The sequence below is a fragment of the Magnolia sinica genome, chromosome 9 (assembly GCF_029962835.1).
Source record: "Magnolia sinica isolate HGM2019 chromosome 9, MsV1, whole genome shotgun sequence".
Lineage (NCBI taxonomy): Eukaryota > Viridiplantae > Streptophyta > Magnoliopsida > Magnoliales > Magnoliaceae > Magnolia > Magnolia sinica.
The window spans coordinates 61,107,430-61,129,754 of record NC_080581.1 but is presented as its reverse complement, the minus strand read 5'-3'; positions in this window follow the sequence as shown (position 1 = coordinate 61,129,754).

Below are 22,325 nucleotides of genomic sequence, written 5' to 3'. Positions count from 1 at the left end.
GACGCACTATTTGTCCGGGGTAGACAATCTGAGAAAGAGATGGGGAAGGCTTGATTTAGGTTCAAGTGTAAGGGCAAAGGGAAGATGAAGGGTCAAAATTGTGGGAGGTTGGGATATACGAGGAAGGATTATCGGAATCCTAAAACTCAGGAAGCAGAGAATTAAGAGGATTCGCTAAGGGAGGCCAAAACAGTAGAATCTAGTGAGGAGGTAGGTGCTTATGATATATTAATTGCATCCAAGTCCAGGTATCTTTGCAATGAGTGGATCTTGAATTTTGGAGCTTCATACCACATGACTTCTCATCAGAGTTGGTTTATCAGTTACAATGAGTACGATGATGGCTAGGTGTTTATGGGCAATACATTGCCTGTAAGGTGGCTGGTGTTGGATCGGTGCACTTCAAGTTATTTGATGGGATGGAACGTATGCTGATGGATGTGAAACATGTTCATAATCAAAGGAAGAATCTGATATTCCCGGGGGCTCCTGAGGCACTAGGGTGCAAGTTCATCGGGTTTGATCTTGTTCTAAAAGTTTCAAATGGGGCACTCATTGTTATGAAGGCGCAGCGAAGTGGTAACCTTTACAAATTGATAGTGAATACCATATCGGGTAGAGCTGCAATATTTATGGTGTAATCCACATCTGCAAGTTTATAGCATGCGCGCCTAAGCCACATGAGCGAGCGTGGTATAAAGGTACTTTATGATCATTGTTTGATTCATGCATTTAAAAGTGTTGTTTTTAATTTACGTGAGTATTGCATGTATTGTAAACAATCACGGTTTTTTTAGTATAGAAAACATGTAAGTAAACGTGTACTTAATTATGTGCATTCAGATATATGGGGGCCGTTGCCCGCAGTTTCTTGGGGGGATCATCATTCCTCGTCACTTTCATTGATGATTTCTCTAAAAAGGTTATGGTTTATTTTCTGAAAAATAAATCCAATATTTTTTATACCTTCAAGATGCTGAAGGTGATGGTGGAAAAATAATTAGGATTGAAGTTGAAAGTGTTGAGAAAAAACAATGGCGGAGAATTCACTTATAGGGATTTTAATTAATTTTATAAAGAATTGGGGATGATGAAGTATAATATAGTAAGGCATACACCAAAGTATAATGGTGTGGCGAAATGTATGAATTGGACTCTCCTGGAGAGAGCCTGAAGTATGTTGAGAAATACTACATTGGGAAAGGAATTATGGACTGAGGACATCAATATTGTTTGTTACTTAGTGAATTGGTCCCCGTCTACAGTTATAAATTGTAAAATTCTAGAAGAAGTTTGGACTGGTCATGATGTAGACTATTTAGGGCTATAAGTATTTAGTTGCGATGCTTACTCCTATATACTATTAGTTGAGAGAGATAAGTTAGATCAAAATGCGAAGAAGTCTACCTTTGTTGGCTATGGTGATGGTTTGTAGGGATACTGATTGTATAAGTAGGCCACATCAAAAATCATATTAAATCATGACATTAGGTTTGATAAGAATTCTTTATTCCACAATGATGAATACAAGGAAATGAAAAAGTTAGCAGCGATTGATGTTGAAATTGACGTGGGTGAGACACAGGTAGAGGTTGTGCCGCAAGAAGACGTACAGGAGCAGGTGGAGCGGCCACCTATGAGGAAAAATCCACATAGAGATCACATATTATTGATGAGATATAGAGATTACTCGAATATTGTATTTACTCTTATCATGGATGAGGAGCAACCATCTACCTTACAGGTGTAACACGCAGGTTTTTTAGACCCGAGTATTTAACTTGCTTTCCAAAAACCCAGTGTTAACCGGTGATCAATAGACAATCAAATCAAAGTGCGATTAATAGAAGTAAGCGTAGTATAGATATAACCCATCTCAAAATGAATATCCTGGGCCACTCAGCTGGGGCCCATATACAAAATTTCAAAATGTAATTGTTCAAAAGTAATGATAAACTAGTTTATTGATTTAAGCCATAGTAAGTAGCCACTTCTTGATGCGACTCCTCGTCGTAAAACTCCTCTTCAATGGTAGCTGGCTCCGGGTCCACCGCACGGCCATCATCACCTATACCTACCTCCTTTATATGGTTGAACATTGATGAATGAGTGGCCAGCTCAGTGTGATCTCCCCTCAAGATTACACACCGCTACCCTAGACAAGAAATAGTACAAAAGATACAGGCAAACAAAACATAGTAATTACAATCTTGTATTATGCATGGATGTGTGAATGTAATCATCACCCCAAGGATGCACATCCGTGTGGAAGTTGGGCTCATCATCTATGCAATCATCGACCTAAGAATGCTCAACTAGTTAGACAAAATATATACATCACGTATGATAGCGATAGACGCTGGTATGTGCCATGTATGCATGATTAGCCAACCATTATTAGTCCGGTTACAATTAGCCATTTTTAATAACCTCAAGTTCACTATGGGGGCTTGACACCAACATAGGCCGACAGCTCAGGCATAGTTCCCATACCACCATCCCCGGCTCATGAGGCTACCGCCTTAAGGGGTGTATAGAACCCATCAACATGTGGCCAATCAATTCTCAATATTAGGGAACTACCACCGTATGCTAACTAAGAATGAAATATAGAAATCATTAAATACAATGACTAAAGTAAGACAATAGGTATGGATCAATGCGAGTAAACAGCGGTGAGTATAAACATGGTGTAGTTCACTCCACAGTCAGGTAAGTGGAATCATTCCATAGATGATAAGCCCCATGATTCCATCGCCACTACTTATAATCTCCATGTTGAGGGTCTATTCATCATATCCGTTCCGTTACACCCTAAGCTCGGACTCTCTTTTAATAAGAGTTTTCATAGAGAGGTTTCAATCATTATGTGACTTGCAACCAATATAATCATATGATTCATAAAGATATAAACATGATTCAGTTTTAAACATATAGTTCTAGTAAAACTAATCAAATACTTTGGTGAATCTAGGACTTACTTTTAGATAAGACAGACATGTGATTTAATGAATTTCTAAAACATGTGATAATGGTAAACTAATTAAAGGATCGAATCCATGATCAATGATAAAAAAGGTTAGAGATTTAATTATTTCAAAAATATATGTTCAGTAGTCAACCAATGGCAAAGCACAATTATAAGGCATGTATTTAGGCAAGCAAGTCGAATGATCCACTCCTAGGATATCATTTCCAACTTCTGAGAAAAACTATCCTTAATTTAGTTTAGAGATGGAAAGCTCAAGGAGAGGAAAATTATCACCTGAGTTGGTGTAGTACTGTCCTTGATCTGAATCTCCACGAGAAGATGGTGGCTCCAAGTCACTCGAATAGTCTCCTAGAGAATTTGTTTGTATTAGGCAACAAGCCCTAAAGTTTTAGGTATTTTTAAAGATTGGTGGGAGTTTGAAAGGCCCATATTTGGAATTGTTTGGGCTTTCGTCAAGGGGCCAAGCCTACCAGTTGATTGCCTCAACAAGTGGCCTAACTGGGCCTAGAGTTTGCCCTCAGCTAAGGCCTGAATTGGGCCTAGTTTAGCTCATCAATTGTTTCCCAACTGCAGTCCAGAAACTAGGCTAGACTGAGCCTAGTTTAGCCCAGCCATTGTTCACTAGTGATGGCCTAAGACTAGGCTGGGCTGATCGCCCCAGGCCAAGGTTGGATGGCCCACTGACATATGTGATGAGGCCCACCAGTTGAGGTCAGGCCCACCGAACTCCCTGTGGTGTGGCTCACTGGTCAGGTGCGGCCCACCCTGATATTTGGTGAGGCCAACAGATCATGTGCGGCCCACCCTGACATTTGGTGCGGCCCACCCCGATATTTGGTGTGGCCCACTAAGCACGTGCGGCCCACTAATTTTTTTGAAATGGGGCCCACTGAGATGGAGACTCAAGTGCGGCCCAATGAGATTTTATCCCAGGTGTGGCCCACCTCCGTTGGAGCTAATTTAGGCCTAGTTCTGGGCTGGCTCTTAGCCCAGATAGCCGTTACACTGAAAGGTTGTTTTCAGCCTCAGGTCAGGGCCTGCTTGGAGGCTGTTTTAGGGCTGTTTTGCAACCATTTTTCAAGCTGAAATCCCAGCTATTTTCAAGCAGAATAATCAGCTACTAATGGCTAATTTTTTTAGCTATTCTCAAGGCTGCATTTCCAATTATTTTCCAGGCTGAAAAATCAGTTGTTTCCAAGCTCCCAATGACGGCCATTTTCAAGCTATCTCCACTACCTTTCAGCTGTAAGTTTCAGTCGCCTTTAGGTGTAACTTTCAGCTGTTTCCAAACTAGATTTTTAGCTGATCTTAAGTTGAATAATCAGCCCTTTGGATGGTCCATTTATGAGGCTGTTTTAGCCCAGATTGAAGGCTGGTTCTCAGCCTAGAAATGGCCCAGGTTTGGCGTGATTTCGAATTAACTTTCAGCCTGCTTTCAGGCCTGGTTTTAACTGAGATTGGATGCCCATTCAAAGGCCTATCACAACCCCATTTGAGGAGTATTTTAGCTGAGAGGGGTGGTTTGACGCAGCTAAACCTACGGCCTCTTAAAGAGGCCGAAACTATCTAGACCTGGAGGCCATTTTCTAGCTCTGTTCAAGACCTAATAAGGGCCTGACTTTGGTTTGGATTTACAGTCCAGCTGGAGCAAGATCTCGGCCTCCAAACGTGGCTAAAATCTACCTAAAAGAAGGAAAAAGGGAAGGGTGGTTAGGCCGTTACCTGACCTGGTCTGTAGGGTGGCCCACGCTTCTATTCTCTCCCTCACTTTCTTTTCTTTCTCACTTTCTCTCTCCCTTTCTCTTTTCTCTTTATTTTCCTCTCTTTCTAGTGTGAAAGCTGAGGCTAGTAGTGTTCTATTTATAAGCAGGGAGAGATGCCACCAACGATTGGAAAAAGGCTCTCCTCATGCGACGGTTATGATCGGAAGATGGCTATGCATGGGACCCATCCATGTTTGGGGATGGCTTGTTAACACCTTAGCCTTCCCGAAAGTACATCCTTTGGGTCTGGTGGGGTTCATCTTGCGATCAAGGTTGGATGGGTTATCGAGGAAGATGACCCATCCATTAATGGTGGATTGTTACTTAGGAGATTTTAAGGCAAATCCGGACCGTTTGAATGGACTGGATAGGGCCCATATATGGTGTGGGGTCCACTTTTCGAATCACAGATGTGGATCTTAATCCATCTCATGAGATAACTTTGTTTTATCCTCTCCTTCTCATGAGATGAGATAGGTGAGTTTCTCAACTCGTACCATCCTACTGGGAGGGCTAGGATGGCCCCACGTGGCCCTATTGGATGGCCATAGTGGTATCAACCTCTCTTGAACAGAAATGGAAATCCCACTTTTCTTTCTTTAAGGTTTATCTAGCCATTTTTTGCCATGAAGAGAGCCCTCCTTAGCTGGCTCATGAGAGGCCTAAATCCCTTGGATAACAGAGGTGTTGGCTTACAAGAGAAGCCACCTGATGGTCCTCTCCTTTGGATCCCAGCCACACGTGAAGGGAGTGGACAGTTCAGACCGATCTTCCCCATCCCTTTGCATGGGTCCATAAAGTTATACGGTTTTGGTCAGTGGGCCCTTGCAGACGAAATGGACAATTTGGATCGTCCAGAAAATACACAGAGTGGCCCACTTTGGGCTTTGAATCCCAACAATTTCAAATTTTAAAATAGCGGGAGGTGTTTCTCCTCATTTTCGTGTGAGGCTCAGTCAATGGTGTTTTAACCATCCCCTTTGGTCCAGTGCAAGTCATGCACAGCAACACAGGGTGCACACACACCACATGTGGGGCCCATAGGGATGGTTATGTCGGATCCACTTTGTCCAATCATCTTGGGGGTCCCACTTGGACATCCTGGTCCATTTTGGGCCGATGATGAGGTCCAGGTGGGCCGTTATACTCCTTTGGGGCTGTATTTGGCCCATATGTCGCGGTCCGACGGTCAGATGGGTTTGTATTTATTTTCATTGGTTTATATGGATTTAAGACACAGTGGTGCTTGGTTGGCTACCCACTGACCTTCATGGATCGATTCTTAGAATGTTGCTACAACTAGTTAACTTAGAAACTGTTCTGGTTTAAGGTGTTTGATTGAGGTGACCTTCTTGACTGATGTGGAGTGCAAATCAAGTCTCAGGGATTATAGTGGATGGCCTCAATGTTGACAGAAAGTCCTATACTAAACGGTTGAAGTTCAAGTACTCTAGTTAATGGGCTTTATTTTTCACAAACACGGGTTTAAGAGGTAACACCTATGTACCAGAGGTATGGGGTGTTACAATCTACCCCCTAAAAAAATTTCACCCTCAAAATTACCTATAGTGTGTTGTTGAACAAGTGAGGGTACTTTTCCATGACTTCTGCTTTTCGTTCCCAAGTCGCATCTTCCTCCCCGTGATGCGACCAAAGGACCTTGACCAATGGTATAGTCTTTGTCCACAGGACTTACTCGTTATGGTCCAGGTTGCGGATAAGTTCCTCAGTTTAAGAAGCATCATCTGTAAGTTCGATTTGCTCTTAGCTAACAATGTGTGACTCATCTGGTGTGCACTTCTTTAACATGAATACATGGAAGACATTGTGGACACTTGTCAATGCAATAGGTAGCGTAAGGCGGTATGCCTCCCACGCGATCCAAGATTTCGAAAGGTCTGATAAAGCGAGGTGTTAGCTTCCCTTTATGCCCGAACCTCATCAAACCCTTCATAGGTGATACCTTTAAAAATACGTGATTGCCGATTGTGAATTCCAGGTCATGTCATTGATTGTCTACATAGCTTTTCTTCCTGCTCTGGGCTGTGCGTAAATGCTTCCGTATAACATCGATCACCTGAGTGGTAACTTGGACGAGCTCAGGTCTTAACAAACTTCGTTCTCCCACTTCTGCCCAACACTGCGGAGTTTGGCAGGGGTGACCATAAAGAGCTTCGTAAGGTGTCGTGCCTATGCTGGACTGGAAACTGTTATTGTAAGCAAATTCTGTGAGGGCCAAATGGTCATCCCAGTTTCCCCTAAAATCGAGGGCACACACCCTTAACATGTCTTCCAAAATCTAATTTACCCTTTCTGTTTGTCCGTCTGTCTGGGGGTGAAAAGCCATACTATACTTGAGTTCCGTGCCGAGTTCCTCCTGTAACCTCCTCCAAAAGGTGGATGTGAACCTCAGGTCACAATCTGATATGATCTCCCGAGGATCCCCATAGGACCGAACGACTTCACGGACATAGAGCCTTACCAGATTGTCTGTCGAATCTATTGTCTGAATAAGAAGGAATCGAGCAGACTTTGTTAACCTATCCACAATGACCCATATCGAGTCATATTTCCTCTAAGTCTTAGGAAGTCCAACAATGAAGTCCATAGAGATACTGCCCCACTTCCATTCTGCCACTGGTAGTGGTTGCAGAAGGCCTGCAGGCCTATGATGCTTGGCCTTTATCTTCTGGCACACCATACATCTTGCCACGAAGCTTATGATGTCCCTCTTTATATTGCCCCACCAATACTACCTCTTCACGTCATTGTACATCTTTGTACTCCCCGGGTGTATGGTCATTCTGGAGTGATGTGCCTCTGTCATCACCTCCTTTCTCAAATCTACATTATCAGGCACGCATACTCGCCCTTGGTATCGGAGACCACCGTCATCATCGATCCTCCAATGGGACATTTCTTCGCTCCTACACCTCTCCTTCACCTTAACCAGCCATTCGTCCTAATCTTGGACTAAAATTATATGGTGCATTAGGGTTGGCTCAATGGTTAGAAGAGCTACGTAAGCATCTGGCTCATCGAGTGTGAGCTGGATGTCGAAGTCCTATATGAACCCTATCATCTCCCACTCTTTGATCATCAAGGTGGCCATCAGTTCATGCTTCTTCTTCTGACTCAGAGTGTCGGCTATAAAGTTTGCTTTACCAGGATGGTAGGAGCTATCAAAATGAAAGTCTTTAAACATCTCCATCCACTAATGCTGATGCATATTCAGATCTTTCTGTATGAATATATATTTGAAACTCTTATAGTCGCAGAATAACTGGAAGTCTTCCCGTAGAGATAGTGCCTCCATATTTTTAGAGCGAAGACCTCTACTGGCAACTCTAGGTCATGAGTCGGGTAATTCTCCTCGTGTTTTTTCAATTGGCGAGGAGTGTAAATGATCACCCTAGTGTTCTGCTTCAAAACGCAGCCTAGAATAAACTTCGAGGCGTCATTATATACTACGAACGTTTCTCCTTCTTGTGGAAGAGTGAGAACTAGCGCAAAAGTCAGTCTCATCTTTAGTTCTTGGAAAGCTGCTTTCATGTTCTCATACCATGTAAACTGGTTCTTCATCTTTATCAGTTGGGTGAGCGGTCGTGCGATCCGGGAGAATTCCTTGATGAAGCGCATGTAGTATCCTGCCATGTCAAGGAAACTCCAGATGTCGGTAACTGTAGTGGGCTGCTCCCACTTAGATACCACTTCCACCTTCGCTAGATCAATAACTATCCCATCTACCTTAACCACGTGTCCTAAAAACTTTACTTCTTCTTCCTAAAACTCGCACTTGGACAACTTGGCATATAGCTGATTTTCTTTTAGGGTGCTCAGGACCGTGCGCAAGTGCTGCTCATGCTCCCTCCGGCTTTTGGAATAAACTAGGATATCTTCAATGAACACAATTACGAATCGGTCTAGGTACGGCATGAAGACCTAATTTATAAGGTCCATGAACACTGATGGAGCATTCGTAAGCCCAAAGGACATTACCAAGAACTCATAGTGCCCATAGCGAGTTCTGAATGCCGTCTTAGGGATATCCCCGTCCCTAATTCTCAATTAATGATACCCTGAGCGCAGCTCTATTTTGGAGAAATACTTGGTGTCCTTTGGCTGATCAAATATATTGTTGATACGAGATGGGGGATATCTGTTCTTGATCATCACGTCATTCAGTCTTATGTAGTCTATACAGAGACGCATTAACCTATCCTTCTTCTTGACAAAGAGAACTGGTGCTCCCCAAGGAGAAACACTAGGGCGGATGAAGCCCTGGCCTAGCAGCTCATCAATTTAGTTTCTCAACTCCTCCATTTCACAAGGAGGCATGCGAAATGGGGGCAGTGAAATGGGGGCAGTCTCTAGTTTAAGATCTATGCAGAAATCCACTGCTTGTCTTGGGGGTAGCCCTAGTATTTTTTGAAACACTTATGGGAATTTTGGCACAACTGGTATCCGACTGACCCTTTAAAGTGAAAGGGGCTTGCTTGGGGATGGTTATCGTAACCGTCTTACCACAATAGTCCATGACTGCGCACACAAATGTAAGTCAGTCCATCCCCAGGATGACATCAAACTGTCTAATGGGTATGACAACTGGGTCCACAGTCACCTTGTGAGTTGCGAAGGCGATGGGACATGCCCTACACATTTTGTCCGTTTCTACAAATTTACCCATAGGGGATGCTACAACTAGGGGGGTATGCATTTGAGTTGTGTTTAGCCCTAATCTAAATGCAATAGAAGAATCAATGAAAGAAAGAGTTACACCAGAATCAAATAAGGTAAGTACAAGAGCACCGTGAATGTGAGCAGTATCGTGGATGGTCTGGAGAGGATCCTGCTTAGTTTCTGAGGCAGCTACTGCATATACCCGAGTCGAGAGCGCCCTCTGCTGGGCTGGGGGTCCCGGCTTAGGCTACTGAGGCCTGGACGTCGTCCTGGCTGTTCTTGAATTCTATTGGGGGCGGTTCCCTAGTAGTGGAATATCCTAATCGCGCATTCTTTGAAAATAATTTTGGGCAATGTGGTTCACCTTGCCACGATATTCACAACTCCCGCCGGAAGGTAAGGGTGGAGCTCGTGCTAGTAGCGGCCTGGACCTCTCTACTAGAGTAGATGGAGTAGGAGGCACCCGCCTTTGTCTGATTTGGGCGTCTCAGGCTAGAAGGCGGGAATAAATGGTACACTTGAAGTCCTTCTCTACTCTCATTGCTTTGTCTACTAGCTCCGGGAAGTCTCCAAAATCCCAAGTCCACAACCGAGATTGTATCTTTGGCTTTAGCCCCTCCTTAAACTTCTCCAACTTATACTCTTCATCTTCGAGGGCTTTGGGTACATATCGAGACAGCTTGTCAACTTCGCCTCGTATTGGGCAACCATCATGTTCCCTTGTTCCAGTTTCAGGAACTGAGCGATCTTTTCGCTTCAGTACGACCATGGGAAGTATTTCTCCAAGAACTTCGTTTTGATGCCAAACCATGTCCAGGCATACCTAGCTGGCACGCCTCTTTACACGCTGTTCCACCAATTTTCGGCCTCTCCCTCCAGCAAGTATGTGGCCAAACTGACCTTCTGAGCATCGGAGCACTCTAGGGGCCCCATCACCTTGGCAATCCTCGCCAACCAATGCTCAGCCTAAACCGAGTCAAGTGCTACTCCAAAAGTCGGTGGACGGAGCTTCATGAAACGATCGAACATGTCAACGCCTCTCACCTCTGTATCGCGTGACATCCCTCCACGGCTTTGCAGGGTCTCCATCATGAGAGCATGCAAATCCTGCTGTTGCTGCATGAAGGCAGCCTCCTGCTGTTGCATGGTCACTGCCATTTGAGCAAAGGCTGTGAAGGCGGTGGCTCCCATCGGCATGTCTATGTAAGAGGTAGCTGAAGGTGTCTGTCGCTCGAAATACTGCGATGGTAACCTTAACGTGAATATCTGGGGAGAGGGTGAATCCCCTACAGCTTCCGACCTGGTGTCCCCATTTGCCACCCCAGGCAGAAGGCCTAGCGAGTAGACCGGACTACGCTCCCATTCACATTCCGTTGATGGAATAGGGAGTATATCAATTGTATGCGTCCTCTGTGATTGTAATACGGGTGGCATGATTTCCTGCATAATTAGAAATTACGAAATCAGAGATTTGCTGGTTGCATGGCGAGGGAGTTTAGCTTCTAAAAGCAATTCCTGGTTAAATTTTCAAGGGGACTAAGGTTTCTGTTTCTAAGTTCAGACGACTAGCTTGTTGTTTTCCAAGGGATTTTAAGTTCTTTCCTAGGTGGTTCACACTCTAAGTTCTTCCTAGCTATTGAGGATCTCTTCATAGGTTCAATTGTCCATTCTACTAATACCTAAGGGGCCTAAGTGCTCTGTCTTTATGTTTACTCATCTTATTTACTTCCTAAGGGAAATTTCTAAGTTTTGTTTAAGTTTAATCCCTTAAGGTTTTTATATGTAGATCCCACAGCCAGTCTATCTCATACTCTGCTTTGATACCAACTTATAACACCCCAGTTTTCGAGACTCGAGTATTTAACTCATTTCTTAAAAACCCGGTGTTAACCGGTTATAGACAATTAAATCAAAGTGCAATTAATAGAAGGAAGCGTAGTATAAATATAACCCATCTCAAAATGAATATCCTGGGCCACTTAGCTGGGGCCCATATATAAAATTTCAAAATGTAATTATTCAAAAGTAACCATAACAACTAGTCTATTGATTTAAGCCATAGTAGGCAGTAGCTTCTTGATGTGACTCCTCATCGTAAAACTCCTCTTCAATGGTAACTGGCTCCGGGTCCATCGTACGACCATCATCACCTATACCTGCCTCCTCTGTACGGTTGAACATTAATGAATGAGTAGCCAGCTCTGTGTGATCTCCCTCAAGATTACACACTATTGCCCTAGATAAGAAATAGTACAAAATATACAAGCAAACATAACATAGTAAATGCATCTTATATTATACATGGATGTGTGAATACAATCATCGACCCGAGGATGCACATCCGTGCGGAAGTTGGGCTCGTCACCCATGTAATCATTGACCTGAGAATGCTCAACCAGTCAGACAAAATACGTACATCATGTACGATAGCGATAAACCCTGGTTTGTGCCATGTATGCATGATTAGCCAACCATTATTAGTTCGGTTACAATCACCATTATTAGTAAGCTCAAGGTCACTACAGGGGCTTGCCACCAGCGTAGGCTGACAGCTCGGACATAGGTCTCATACCACCATCCCCGGCTTATGAGGCTACCACCCTAGGGTGTGTTTAGAACCCATCAACACGTGGTCAATCAATTCTCAATATTAGGGAGCTACCACCGTGTGATGGTTAGGAATGAAATGTAGAAATCATTAAATACAGCGACTAAAGTAAGATGGTATGTATGGATCAATACGAGTAAATATCGGTGAGTATAAACATGGTGTGATTCACTCCACAGTCAAGTAAGTGGAATCACTCCATAGATGGTGAGCCCCATGATTCAATCGCCACTAATTATAACCTCCATGTTGAGGGTCTATTCATCACATCTGTTCCATTACACCCTAAGCTCGGACTCTCTTTTAATATGAGTTTTCATAAATAGGTTTCAATCATTATGTGACTTGCAATGAATATAATCATATAATTCATAAAGATATAAACATGATTCAGTTCTAAACATATAATTCTAACAAAACAAATCAAATGCTTTGGGGAATCGAGGATGTACTTTTAGATAAACCAGTCATGTGATTTAATGAATTTCTAAAATATGTGATAATGGTAAACTAATCAACGAATCGGATCCATGATCGGTGATCAAAAAGGATAGAGATTTAATCGTTTCCAAAATATCTATTCAGTACTCAACCAATGGCTAAGCACAATTATAATGTATGTATTTAAGCAAGCAAGTCGAATGATCATCCACTCCTAGGATATCATTTGCAACTGCAAATAAAAACTATCCTTAATCCAGTTTAGAGATGGAAAGCTCAATGGGAGGAAAATCATCACCGGAGTTGGTATAGTACTGTCCTTGATCTGAATCCCCACGAGAAGATGGTGGCCCTAAGTCACTCGAATAGTCCTCTAGAGAATTTGTTTGCATTAGGCAACAAGCCCTAAAGTTTTAGGTGTTTTTAAAGGTTGGTGAGAGTTTGAAAGGCCCGTGTTTGGAATTGTTTGGGCTTCCGTCAAGGGGTCAGGCCTACCAGTTGCTTGCCCCAATCAGTGGCCTAACTAGGCCTAGATTTGCCCTTAGTTAAGGCCTGAATTGGGCCTAGTTTGACCCACCAATTGCTGCCCACCTGCGGTCCAGAAACTGGGCTAGACTGGGCCCAGTTTGGCCCAGTCGTTGTTCACTAGTGATGGCCCAAGATTAGGTTGGGCTGATTACCCCAAGCCAAGGTTGGACGGCCCACTGACCTATGTGATGAGGCCCACCAGTTGAGGTCAGGACCACCAAGCTCCCTGTGGTGCGGCCCGCTGGTTAGGTGTGGCCCACCCTGATATTTAGTGAGGCCGACAGATCATGTGCAGCCCACCCTGACATTTGGTGCGGCCCACCATGATATTTGGTGCGGCCCACTGAGCACGTGCGGCCCACCCTAATATTTGGTGCGGCCCACCTCTGCTGGAGCCAATTTAGGCCCAGTTCTGAGCTAGCTCTCAGCCCAGATAGCCGTTACACTGAAAGGCTATTTTCAGCCTCAGGTCAGGGCCTGCTTGGAGGTTGTTTTCGGGCTATTTTGCAGCCATTTTTCAAGCTGAAATGCCAGCTATTTTCAACCAGAATAATTAGCTTCTAATTGCTAATTTTTCATCTATTCTCAAGGCTGCATTTCCAGTTATTTTCCAGGCTGAAAAATTAGCTGTTTCTAAGCTACCAATGACATCCATTTTCAAGCTATCTCCATTGCCTTTCAGCTGCAAGTTTCAATTGCCTTTAGGTGTAACTTTTAGTTGTTTCCAAACTAAATTTTTAGCTGATCTTAAGCTGAATAATCAGCCCTTTGGATGGTCCATTTATGAGGCCGCGTTAGCCTAGATTGGAGGTTAGTTCTCAGCCCAGAAACGGTCTAAATTTGGCGTGATTTCGGCCTAACTTTCAGCCTACCTTCAGGCTTGGTTTTAGCTGAGATTGGATGCCCATTCAAAGGCCTATCACAGCTCCATTTGAGGACTATTTTAGCTGAGAGGGGTGGTCTGACACAGCTCTACCTACGGCCTCTTAGAGAGGCCGAATCTGTCTAAACTTGGAGGCCGTTTTCTAGTTCTGTTCAAGACCTGATAAGGGCCTGACTTTGGTTCGGATTTGCAGTCCAATTGGAGTATGATCTCGACCTCCAAACATGGATGAAATCTACCTAAAAGAAGGAAAAAGGGAAGGGTGGTTATGCCATTATCTGACCTAGTCTATAGGATGGCCCACGCTTCTATTCTCTCCCTCACTTTCTTTTCTTTCTCACTTTCTCTCTCCCTCTCTCTTTTCTCTTTGTTTTCCTCTCTTTCTAGTGTGAAAGTTGAGGCCAATGGTGTTCTATTTATAGGTAGGGATAGATGCCACCAATGGTAGGAAAGAGGCTCTCCTCATGCAACGGTTGTGATCGGAAGATGACTATGCAGGGGCCCATCCATGTTTGGGGATGGATTGCTAGCACCTTGGCCTTCCTGAAAGTACTCCTTTGGGTCTAGTGGGGTCCATCTCACGATCAAGGTTAGATGGGTTCTCGAGGAAGATGACCCATCCATTAATGGTGGATTGTTACTGAAGGGGTTTTAGGGCAATCCAGACCGTTTGAGCAGACTAGATAAGGCCCATATACAGTGTGGGGTCCACTTTTCGAATCACAGATGTGGATCTTGATCCATCTCATGAGAAAACTTCGTTTTCTCCTCTCCTTCTCATGAGATAAGATAGGTGAGTTTCTCATCTCGTACCATCCTATTAGGAAGGCTAGGATGGACCCACGTGGCCCTATTGGACGGCCATAGTGGTGCCATCCTCTCTCAAACAGAAATGGAAATCCCACTTTTCTTTCTTTAAGGTTTGTCTAGCCATTTTTTGCTATGAAGAGACCCCTCCTTTGCTGGCTCGTGAGAGGCCTAAATCCCTTGGATAAAAGAGGTGCTGGCTTACAAGAGAAGACACCTAATGGTCCTCTCCTTTGGATCCTAGCCACATGTGAAGGGAGTGGACGGTTCAGACCAATCTTCCTCGTCCCTTTGCATGGGTCCATAAAGTTATATGGTTTTGGTCAGTGGGCCCTTACGGACAGAATGGATAGTTTGGATCATCTTGGAAATACACAAAGTGGCCCACTTTGGGGTTTGAATCCCAACAATTTCAAATTTTAAAACGGCGGGAGGTGTTTCTCCTCATTTTCGTGTGAGGCTCGATCAATGGTGTTTTGACCATCCCTTTTGGTCTAGTGCATGTCATGCACAGCAACACAGGGTGCACAAGCACCACATATGGGGCCTATCACGATGGTTGTGTCGCATCCACTCTGTCCAATCATCTTGGGGGCCCCACTTGGACATCCTGGTCCGTTTTGGGCCGATGATGAGGTCCAGGTGGGCCGTTATACTCCTTTTAGGGCTATATTTGGCCCATATGTCGCGATCCGACAGTCAGATAGGTTTGATATTTATTTTTAACGGTAAGGTATAGATTTAAGACACAGTGGTGCTTGGTTGGCTGCCCACTAACCTTCGTGGATCGATTCTTAGAATGTTTCTACAACTAGTTGACTTAGAAACTGTTCTGGCTTGAGGTGTTTGATCAAGGTTACCTTCTTGACTAATGTGGAGTGCAAATCGAGTCTCTAGGGATTATGGTGGATGGACTCAATGTTGATGGAAAGTCCTATCCTGCAAGGTTTAAGTTCAAGTAGTTTAGTTAATGGGCTTCAATTTTCATAAACACGGGTTTAAGAGGTAACACGCATGTACCAGAGGTATGGGGTGTTACAACAGGAAGCATTGAAAGAAACAGATAATGAGAAGTATATGGTGGCAATATAGGATGAGATGGATTATTTGCACAAGAGTGAGACATGAGAGCTAGTGGAGCTTCTGGTTAAGCGTAAAGTGAACGGATGTAAGTGAATCTATTAGGAAAAACTTGATAGATACTAGGCCAGACTGGTAGCGATGGGTTGTGCGCCGAAGGAATATGTCGACTTCAGTGGGATTTTTGTGCCTATGTTCAAATAAGTGTCTAATAGATTTGTGTTGACATTGTTTGCCTAAAATAATTTTAAATTGAAACAAATGGATGTGAAGACTGCTTTCCTGGATGGGGAACTAGAAGAGAAGATTTACATGAAGCAACTAGAGGGGTTTGAGGTATAGGGATTAGAGAATAAGGTTTGTAGTTTTAGGAGGTCGTTGTATGGCGTGAAACAGTCGCCTAGATAGTAGCATAAAAGATTTGATTCTTTCATGGTGAGTTAGCGGTTTGCCAGAAGAAAATATGATCATTGTGTTTACTTCACGGCACTGAGTGATGGAGAATTCATTTTCCTGGTATTGTATGTTAATAATAAGTTTATCACCAGCCATAGCATGTCTAAGATCAATATATTAAACACTTAGTTATCAAGGACATTCGAGATGAAAGATCTTAGGGCTACAAGATTCTTGACATCGATGTACATAGAGATGGAGAGAGGAGCAGGCTACGGTTGTCTCAAACAGAGTATCCTAAGAAGGTCTGACTCAAGTTTGGGATGGATGGGCTAACTTAGTTAGTGCATCTCATGTTGTTTACTTTCATCTTTCTTCAGAGAAATGTCTTACTATAGATGAAGAAAAGAAGATTATGTGCCCTAGTCGAGCGTTGTTGTCAGTTTCATGTATATCATGGTCTCTATGAAATTGCGGTAATGACCACTTTAGTTGAAGTGGGAATATGCCAATATGTCCTAGAGGGGGGTGAATAGGACTTTTTAAAATTTTATGTTAATTTAAAATCCTATCAAACTTATCCTGAGAAAAATATGCATATATCAGGATTTCTTCAAAGTAACTCTAATGGCTTCTAAGCCAAATAGAGGATCGAGTCATAACACTATTTGAAAGATGAACAAAATGCAAATCATAGTTTATGATGGGTGTAACTGTGTGTGAGGTGTGATCTCAGATAAATATATTCAAAAGCATTTAGGGAAATCACACAAGCAATCAAAGAAAATATCAATCTCAAACACAGTTATTTTTATAGTGGTTCAACTACTTGTGTACTCCATTTTTGGTAGACGCACTCAACCCTTGAGTGTACCAAATCTCACTAACGGAGCTTTCACAATAGGTTCACCTCAAACCAGAGGTTTTAAATCAGGTTCACCTCTAACCAGTACAACCTACACCTAGGCTGACACAACGTGTCTACACGACACAAGTTTATACTCCTATGAGTAAGGGTCAACACATATATAGCACCTGAGTTTTAGGTCACACAGGCGAAGGATACATACAAGGAACCTCACCAGTTTATGCTCCCATGAGCGAGGGTCAACACACAGCACCTGAGTTTTAGACCACACAGGTCAAGGACCTACACAAGGACCTAAGAGTTTATGCTCTCCACAGAGCAAGGGTTAACACAAAGTACCCCCACGTACACTCCCGCCGAAGGTCTCTTATGAGGACTTGCAAGGGGTGAGAAACACCTTAGACCTAATCCTACACAAGCAATGATCACAAGGGTCCTCTGGACTCTAATGACTTACAAATTAAATAGATGAGCCCCATTCAACGCATTGATGAAGATCTCCTTCTTTGATGACGAAGAATCTTCAGTTCCCTTGAACCGCAACTCAGAAGATGTACCAATATAGGGCGACAGGTTGGGTCAAGGTTATGATGGAATCCTACTCTATTAAATGTTTTCCTATAAGGGAGATAGAGTGATTTCAATCATCTATGCATTCAAGGCATCCCAGCTTAATGATTTTCCATTAAGGTAGTAACTGTAGGATCCTTCAATGCGGAAGTTCATTCCCCAATCCACTCTATTGAATGTCAATGATGAGGGTGGATTGGAGGACGAACTTCCATAAGAGAAAAGGCTTAGGCTATATGATCTATATCACGCCCCAAACTCAGAAATCAGGCTCACAAAATTTCCGATTGCCGAATCCAGTGCTGACAGCCTCCGTAGTATCCCATTCTTAGCTCCCAGCGCGCATGCGCCAGATTCCGATCCTGGGATCCTACAAGGAGAATTTTCAGTATGATTTTTTTTTGTATAGAGCATAACCACAAGTTTACCCAAATCACAAAGGCAACATCATTATCACATATCCACTAATATAAATATTTGAATACAATGCTGAAAGGAAAATACATATGTCAAAAATCAAAACTCCAGAAGACCGCTGCACGCTCTAAGCTCAACGCTGCTGCAACCTAACGCCACCTGCATGCATCTATCATGCATAAGCTTATAGAAAGCTTAGAGGGTGGTGAAAGTGTGTGTAAGGTAAGTGCCAAGTATATAATAAAGCCCATAAATCATACACCATCAGAATAAGCGAAAATACTGAAAAGATCATGAATTATACAATATCAGAGTAATGCAAAAATATGCAGTAAGTCCATGAATGCTATCAGCTGTACCAAGGCTATTTGATGTAAGGCATGAATACTATCGGTCATACCAAGGCCATGCGATGTGAAACATGAAAAGACAATAACAATTGCTGAGGATGCAATGCAATATGCAAATCCTGTCGAGCCATGAATACCATCAATCGCATCTAAGCTATATAAGTGCAACAATATAGTAACTAAAAATGCTAAGTGCTACAGAAGTAATGTAATATGCAGTGCGAATGAAATGACCATGCTGGAATGTGAAGTCGGGATGATAGTACGAAGTATCACAGGCTATGGGGTCCATCACAAGAGACTTCTATCCAAACTAATCTCATACCTAAATTTGGATAGTCAAACACAATGTGGTAAACTCCTAATCTCAGGTTAGTCGCGCACCCAACTGAAATCCTGACCATGCGATGGTACACATAATAAATAGTTACGCACCACCAGCCCGAGTGGATAGTGAATGAATGAATGAATGGATATGCAATTCCTGCTCAATAAGTCCACATATCAGTAGGGTTGCTCTCTAGAAAAATCACCGGGGTTTATTACACTCCACTCCGACTGCCTCCTCCCTACCTGCACAGCCCAGTGAGTGGAAGAGACCTCACTATCGGCCTGCCAATATTGGGCCCAGCTCGTCGATAGCAGACCCATTTACAAGCTGGTCATACTCAGCCTAGCTTATAGCCCCCTCACTCGGGCGAATAAGGCCACACCCCCTTCCAACCGACCACAACACAGTGGGAGACACAACCTCATGGTATAGGCACTAACGCTCATATTCCACTCAGTGTAGATGTTAAAGCAACTCCTGGTACCAAGGAGGTTCTGGGATTTTCACCTAAGGATATCCTAAGTGCCCACAGTGCTAGAACCAATGATTTCTGATGTCCCATCTAGTCATCCACGATGTGCCTATGAAGGCCACAACTCTAATGTCGCTGGGGCGTGAAATGATCAAGTCACATATATGCGAGATGCATGAGTCAAACTATCTAGTCATGCAATAATCCTGCGCGTACGACATGATAATGTAGGCACTCCGTCTCATAAGGAGTCCTATAAATAGTCTGCCTAATGAGGTATACTATGATGAAACATTCCTCATATAAGGCATACATATGATGCGTGTGGGCATGAATCATGAAGTTATACTATGCAATTTATATGGTGATGAACTATCCTCACAATGAAGATGGGCCTTGATGGCCTACGCACAACAAGTATGGGCCTATCAATGGGCCCTAGGGAGAGTTATAATGCGGACATTTAACCAACATTATTCTTATAATGTGGATGTTAAACCAACATCACTCCCAAGGCACGGCCTGTCATAAGTGTCATTACATAACCCATGGTGGAATCACATTACAATGGGCCTTATGTACATCCCATTGGCCCTCGACCCACAGGCCTCCAATACATCAAACGGGCCTCATAACTTGGGCCTCGACCACGGGCCTCCAATACATCAAACGGGCCTCATAACTTGGGCCTCATATATATCAAGGTGGGCCCCAATGGACGGGCCACAAGTACATCAAGATGGGCCTCAATAATGGGCCTTATATATATAAAGATGGGCCTCGACAACGGGCCTTAATACATCACAATGGGCCTTAACCCATGGGCTCCCAATACATCACAATGGGCTTCAACCCATGGGCCCTAATACATCACAATGGACCTTCACCCATGGGCCCCAAAATACATGATAAGTGGGCCCTACACCTGGGCCTCAAAACGTGCAACAGGTGGGCCCCACTCATGGGTCAAAGATACATCCTGATGAGTCACATGTATATCAAAGTGGGCTCGTCGATTGGGCCACAAAAATACATCAAAGTGGGCCTGACAGATGGGCCATAAGGTACATCAAGGTGGGCCTCACAGATGGCCACAAAACACATCAAAGTGGGCCTAAATGGATGATCATATCACGAAGTGGCCCGCCGTGATGTGTTTGAGATCCAACCAATTCATAAGTTAACATAGAGCTAGATGAAGTGAAAGCAAAATATAATCTTAATTGGAAGCTAATGTGGCTCCTAAGAAGTTTGAACGGTGGAGGTCACTGTCTCCACTATTTTCAATGGTGGGGGTCCACTTGAACTTAAGACCTGACTTATTTTTATTCTCAAGCCTTACGACGGGCTTTGAAAATGGTTGAGCGGCTTGGATGCAACACATGCATCATGGTGGGCCCCACCGTCCAGGGGTGGACGGTGTGGATAAAGCACATAAATCATGGTGGTCTCCACCGTCCATGGCTGTGGACCGTGAGAATAACACATACATCTCTGTAGGCTACACTATCCACAGCAGTGCACGGTGTTAATAATACACATACATCATGGTGGTTCCACATGAGGCCCACCGTAATGTTTATTTGCAATCCGACCCGTTAATAAGGTCACACAGGCCTGGATGAAAAGGGGAAACAAATTTCATACTAATCCAAAACTCCTGTGATACCAAAAAGGGTTCAAAGGTAGCCGTTCAATCACCACTGTTACCTATGATGTGGGCCACCCAAGCCATGTACACGGCTGATTTTTGGAAGGGGGCCCACTGTCCTAAGGGGCCACCTAATGAACGGCGTGGGTATTCAACACACATCACAGTGGGGCCCACAGCCATGGCCGTGGGACTCTTCCGCCCGCACGTCCGTGTGCAGCAGGCGTTGCCTGTGCCTCTGGTAGCAGCAGCGTCCTGCTACTTATAATCTATTTTTTGGGGGGGATTTCAGAGGTTTTTCCTCAGTGGGGCCCGCATCAGGTGAATCCGACCCAATCGTTGGGTCTTATGGCTTAATACAAGCCAAACAAGCCCAATATTGAATATATTTTGGTGAATAGAAACAGCAGTTGGTTTTTCAATGGTAACCACCGCAGTTTCCCATGCTATGGCCCACCAGATACTTAAATCAGCTTCATTTTTTGGCTCAACGCCTAAAATGATATAGGGAATGAGATGGACGGCATGGATCGGATCAATGCATCAGGGTGGGGCCTGTGTGAGCAGTTCACTCCAAGTTCTAAATCAAACTGATATTTTTATTTTCATTTCAGCGTCCAGCGTCAGGGATGCTGGACGGTTTGGGCTCAGCACATATCTAAGGTGGGCCCTGCTCAGGTGGGCCACCAAATGGCTAGGTGGTGTGGGTACAACATATGTATAAAGTGGGCCCCACCTACAAATGGCTTGGGTAAAATACATGCTTCATGGTGGGGTCCACCCGGGTGGGCCACACGGCCACATCATCACATAAAATAGGAGAAAAAGAAAGAGAGAGAGAGAGAGAGAGAGAGAGAGAGAGAGAGAGAAAGAGAGAGAGAAAGAGAGAGGGACATGTGTGATGGAGGGACCCCGACACTATAGGCCCTCCGTTTCATGCATTCAATCATACAACAAGTGGGTCCTAATACATGTGGGCCCATTAAATCAAAATTCAATGGTGGAGATTCCTTCTCCACTAAAATGGATGGTCTAGATGACCTCTATTCAAGCTAGAAAAGTAAACATCATGATGGGGTCCATGGAGAATGGCCCCATCATGGAATGATATTGATATTCAAGGTGGGCCATCGGCCACATCTTAGGGTCCAAAGTGAGATCCATACCATCAATCGGTAGGCCTCACTTGGCCCATCATAAAACATGAAAACTAGCCTAGAGAAGCACCCACCGTTTGATCTTCTCGGTCCGTTGGAACGCCGGTCTCCTTATGCTTCACTTTGATGGAGAGGATGAGAAATGAAGGGCTAGGATGATGATTTTTGGGATGGAAAGTGGGCCACACAACAACCTTTTCTCTCATGAAAGACCATGGATGTCCACATTTTTTTGCTCTCTTTCGTTGCTTGGAAATTATGTAGAGAAAAGAGAGAGAGAGAGAGAGAGAGAGAGAGAGAGAGAGAGAGAAAGGGGATATAAGGAGAGAGA